The 5715-nt window shown below is 42.8% G+C and overlaps 1 protein-coding gene across 2 annotated transcripts in view; it reads left to right on the forward strand.

Annotated features, from left to right (window-relative positions):
- LOC119442787 (uncharacterized) overlaps positions 1 to 4929 on the forward strand; it is a 53650-nt gene extending 48721 nt beyond the window's left edge. Inside the window, exons 7-8 of one of the 2 annotated variants that reach the window (XR_007465732.1) lie at positions 1036 to 1096; positions 4816 to 4929. The gene's annotated coding sequence lies outside the window, so the exon portion shown is untranslated. The remainder of the gene's footprint in view (positions 1 to 1035; positions 1097 to 4815) is intronic. The other variant, XR_007465733.1, reaches the window with a different exon arrangement.
- The last annotated feature ends 786 nt before the right edge of the window (positions 4930 to 5715 follow it).

Below are 5715 nucleotides of genomic sequence, written 5' to 3' on the forward strand. Positions count from 1 at the left end.
AAGTCATCTTGAAAAAATGAGGTTGAAAGTTTTTTTGAGCAGATATATTGGTCTAAAAGACCTGCAGTGTAACTGGAGATGTCTTTAGGCATCTCTTCCTTTGCCGATTTTCCACCTTCTCTTGAGATCGCTTCTTGGCCTTTTTCAAATTTTCGCCTTCACTTGTAGCGGTGGCAGCTTCAGGATCGCACTCCATTGCTTGGAAATTTCCGCTCCGTCGCCGGCATAGCGCCAAGTCCTCGTTGCATAGCAGCGCGCTTTTTATTCGCCGCCTCTTTCTCTTCACATGTCAGGAAGCATGTTTGCAAGTGCACAGTGGACGACGCGATCGCACTGTCCGAGGAGATGAAAAAGAGGGAATGTGGAAGCCGCTATTATCTAGGGCACTTTACCGCTGTCGATGAGCACGAGACGCCAGGCGCACTCGTCACGAGAAATTCTCTCGCCGGTGAGAGAGAGTAGTCGCGTTTAGAAGCATTGACCCAACCACTCTCTTGCGTAGATGAAGCAGAAGCTGCCTCACAGGAACAATTAGTGCGATCATTGTCGGCACTGCCGAGTATGGGGTTTTCAAAAAATCGACTTTATCGTGATTTTTGGTTTTCAAAGGCTGCGTCCCCCTTGAAAGCTGAGCAATGTGCTCAGCTAGGATGATGAAGAGTGACACCACCCCTGTGATATGTTCACTTCAACCATCTTTTCACTTTGCGTTTCTTTGCACTTCTTCGTTGGTATCTGAGCTGCCATTATCACCCAAGATTGACCACTTGGCACATTATATGAAGGGATCAGAATTTGGAATAGAATCTATAAAAGAAAACAATATATTAACAGCCAGTGTAAGCAAATAAGATTTCAGGGTTTCTGAATATCCTAAGTGCACGCATGCTTATACAGACACTTGTAATGCTTGTTCACTTCTATTTGGTTTGTACAATTTAGTGGTGCTATGGAAGCATTGCTTATAGCACAGGATCGCTCCTTTCTCTGTGTATGAAACATGCGGGTACAATGCAGCCCTTTTGCTACATGCAGGACATGCATCATTGGTGGACAGCCAATCGGAACCCAGTCCTTCCACTGCACTTCAAAACTGGTAATGCAACTTTGTGTGGTGGAGTTCTTTAGTAATGTTCACATGGGTGCTTATGAACTCGTGCTTCCAATAGTTGTCACCACTCATAGTGTGGGTGTCTGGCATGATGCACAAAGTATTGCAGGCTGATAGGTGGGCTGTGTTTGTCTCATGTTAAAGTTGTTAGCTTACCAGCAGTTGCTTCAGTGCAAACCTTTATCCTTGTGTGTTTCCACAGATGCACCGTAACTGGAATATACGTCGAAATTTTTTTTTTCTCTCTATCGAAAATTGTGAAAAAGTGCCTCTGGTCTTTGACACAATTTTAATTTTGTCTGCCTTTATTTCATATTGGAGACATATTCTCAGGTGACTCCTTTTCTGCTCTTTTAAAAATTTTTGCCACCTAAAATCATGAAACAGCTCTCTATGGTGCCAACTCCATCCTAGATGTCTGCACCAGCAAAGGCGTAGATGAAGCAGTGGACCTCCCGACAATAACAGTTGCAAAGAAACCTACGATCATTCAGCTATCCAGGGGGCTGCTGACCTCTGTTAAAGTTGCCAGGGGAGGAGATTGGTACAAGCATTCGTCATACTTTATCTGTAGCAAAAATGGTCGAAACACAGACGACTGGTCATATTCTGTATGTTTGCAGAAAGGCTTTAAGATTGTCAAGCCAGACGTGTAATAAAATCTCTTTAATAATAAAAGTAAAGTGATAAATTCAGGCTTTTAGACACGCTACAGTGTGTCCAAATTATTGTTTGCAAACGGAACTTCAAACTGAACGTTCTGGATGTGCATGTGCATTTTGACCAACAACGGCAATATAAAATGGCTTGGCTGACTTAAGGGTGGGCATGGGTTATTGAGATAACTTTATTATTTCTTGATGAAATCTGATAAAACTGCATGTGCTCATTCAGTTTTTTGTGATTTTAAATATCCAATTATTTTGCATATACTTATTGTTGCAGAGATAATTAATAATCACCTTCTATTGTTTGCTGAATTAAAGTTGTCTGCCAAAGCGAAAGTTATAAAAAAAACATAATTTGGTACTACAGTGCATAGCAGCATAAAGGATAGCAATGCTGCAGGCAGATTCGAAATTTGAACAATAATTCGTCATTTACAGCCCATTGAAGTAATGTGTTCACAGTATCAATAATAAGAGCAGATGTGGGTGTAAACAAAATTTTTGAGTTGAAAATTTAATAATATGCTCTCAGCGTTGCCTTCCTAACAAATTTAGCTTTGTGCTGCAAAAAAAAAAAAGAAAAAGCTAGCTGTCCTAGGTTCAAAAATATTAATACAGCAAACAAGCAAAGTGCCCAAAACCATGTTTTGAGAAAAATGAGAAAAAAGAAACAAACTAATAAGCCCCGTAGTAATCTGCTTGCAGATCTTCAAGCACAATGCATTTAGCTTCATATAGGAAAATAAAAAAATATAAAAAAAAGCTGTCATTTGTTGATTACTGGTGCACTGCATTTCGCGCGAATCGCGATTGTTCACGAGAGATGGGTTGCACGTTTGGTCGACGCGGCATCAGCGTAGATCGCGCACGAGATGAATATCTTTAATCGCAAAAAATGTCATTGCTGTTTGCCAATTACCGGTGCTCCGCATGTCGTGCACAGCGAGATAGTTCACTAGGAACGGCGTGCACGTTTGGCCGCTGCTCACGCGCGGCGAACTCAGTGCCGAAGCGGCATCGCCGCAGATTGCACTCAACATGACTATCTAAAAGCCGAGACCGCTGTCCTGTTCACCTTTGCCCACTGCGCACCGCAACCTGCGCTTTACACAACACAGCAGAGTATTTCTAGAATCGAGGCTTACGATAACGAAGCGCGTCCGAGCCAGCCGCGGCGGCATCAGTGTGGCAGCTTCAGTGTAGCGCCTTCAATGTGAGCGAGAGATGCGATTTCACTTAGCCGGCATAGAAAGCAGCCTTGCAGTTTTTTCTTTAGTCTTCTTCACCTGCTCCAAATTGTCAGGCTGCAGTAATTGTGCTGGAATGCCGCATGAACACAGGCTGCTGCCAGAACCGCTTTTGTCTGCTAAGCCTATTTCGCAGTCACGGGGGAAGGCTCGGCGGCTTTCGGCGCATCTTTCAAAGCTACTGCGCACTTTCGAAAGTTTAACACGCCTCGTTTCTTTCGTTCGCGGCATCTAGCAAAAACCGAATTTGACATCGTTTCGTGCTGAGTTTCGCACGCCTGAGCCCGCCGAGCAGGTGACCGAGCAGGTGACGGTAAAAATCCGCCAATGGCATGGCATCGGGACAACTTTTTTGCGGGCTTTTTCTTCGTAGCCATTCAGCAAACAGAGTAGCGTTGGCGCGAAAACAGGACGAGAAGAGTGGTTTTTTCGAACAAGACCAAGATGGCTGCGATCGGAAACTTGGAATGGCAACTACGCATCACGAGAAAAAGGCCCTTTTTTTGCGCGTTCGTCAGTAAAAATGCAGCTCGCGTCGTGATACAAAACGTCATTACAACCAAAATATTTGTCCAAGAAGTGTGAAAATTTCTGAGATAATGCATCAGACACTGTATAATTCAAAAATAACATTTTCAAAAAGGGATTTTTTTCGCAATTTTGTGTTCTCGGAGACCCATGTCCCCCCTTAACCTGCTGCTTGCTTGCCAGCTTTCTGATTTTGTTTGATCTCATGGCTGTATATTAGCAGTGGTGCTCTGTAACGTTAGTAATTCAGTATTGTTTGGGTGCCAATGTGTTGCCACAGCAAGCGGCTGATGTGCCATCAGAATCGAAAGGAGACTGGCTGGCTCATTAGAGGCATCATACGTGCAGCTGTGCCACAAGAACATACAGTATAACTTTTTTGACTCCCACACTAGTACAGCTAAAGATGTCTGTGGTTAACAGCGCACGCTGTATTCATATTCATTCAGCAGCATTGTCATTGTGCGCTGAAGATGTGGGAGCAGTAAAAATTAATCGATAATTTAGCTTAAATCTTTATGCTTACACTAGCTTTCAGCTTGCTCGCAATTTACAGTCGAGTGCCTTTACAACGAACGCCTCTGCAACGAAATGACCTGTATAACAAAAGAATAATTCTGTCCTAGTTCTGTTGTGAGCTGTGTGGTGCAAAGACGTGTATGGCGAATGATTCGGAGGCCCCAAGCAATTAGTTGTAAAGGCATTGGACTGTACATGAATGTTGCCGTTTTGGTTCTAATTGTCTAGGTTGAATGACCACTGTTACGTTTTTGAGTGCTTGCTGTGACTGAAGTAAAGTAGGTGGCCAGCATCTCATTAAGGCTGCAATTTTCTATTTTTCTTTATTTAATAAACGTATTTCTCTCTCTCTCTCTCTCTCTCATTAAGGCTGCGAAAGAATTGAAACTGGATACTTATGGTACATTGTAGCTTTGAGCCAGGGTTTCGATGATGCCTGTTTGTTGTCTTTTTGTTGTCTGTTTGTTGTGACAGGTCACATGTGGATGTTGTACTGGTGGCTTATTGGAAGCAGCATACCAACACTAACAACTTACATGTGCACCAAATTTCTGTCAAGTCAATGTAATGCCAGAATGTAATGGCAGAATGCAAAAAAAAAAAAGCTTCTTTGTTTAAAGGGCATCGCAGTTCATGTAACATGACCTGTAGGTTCGCAATTGACTTAGTATGGCATGACTACAGTCGTATCGTATTTAGTTTGTATTTAACTGATGACTTTCTATTGGTGGGCTTTGTGCAGATGGCAGCCTGTCAACCATGTTGGCCTGGCAAGGTCCCCAAGACTGGCAATGGGCACAAGTCCCCTGTAACACCTTAATTACTCATGACAAAAATAAAGATCATGTGGAGGTTTCTCGGTGGTGATCTACCTTTCCACGGGGCACATAGCTGCATCCAGCCTTTTGTGCCCCCATAAAGTTTGCACCCTTCAGGGTACCCTAGTACTAACACAATCTTATGCCAATTGAACTACCATACTCCATTCATATGTAGCAGGCCACACTACACAGGCTAAAGAGACTTAGTTGCTTCTTACATTTGTGACCAAAAATAGTGAAATGTGTGGGTATGCGTCTTATTTCAATGTAGCATCGTCTCGTACTTGTATGACTAATTACCACTTGGAAGTCGTCACAGGTCTAAACTTATTTACCACCGAACAAGTCTAGAGTTTCTACGACGAGTGGCCACAGCGCACCGCTTGCGACCAAAATCTAGTATGCTGCATACTGGAAGCACAGATGTGTGCAAATACATGATTTGATGTAATCTTGCATTCATAAGTTGGAGTTATTGTGTAGGAAGCATCGCAGATCAAAAATAAATGCGTTGTGAATAGTGTAGTGTCTGACTCAAATACCTCTTAATTGAAGTACTTACCCATCTAATTAGTGTTCAAGCATTTCATTCATTAGCAAACATCTGTTGGATTTCCCACTTGTTTTCCATCAGGTGGAACAAATGTTGCAGTTGTACAGTAGACATCAGTTAATTTGACTCTTGTTAATTTAATCCTGACCGAAGGTCCCGGGCCGGCGCTCATGCATTTCTATGGGACCAAACTTTTGTTATTTCCATCCTAAAATTGGCCTTCATTGGATAATTCACACTTCTTTAGTCGGCCTGCATCATCTGTCTA

The sequence above is a fragment of the Dermacentor silvarum genome, chromosome 2 (assembly GCF_013339745.2).
Source record: "Dermacentor silvarum isolate Dsil-2018 chromosome 2, BIME_Dsil_1.4, whole genome shotgun sequence".
Taxonomy (NCBI): Eukaryota; Metazoa; Arthropoda; class Arachnida; order Ixodida; family Ixodidae; genus Dermacentor; species Dermacentor silvarum.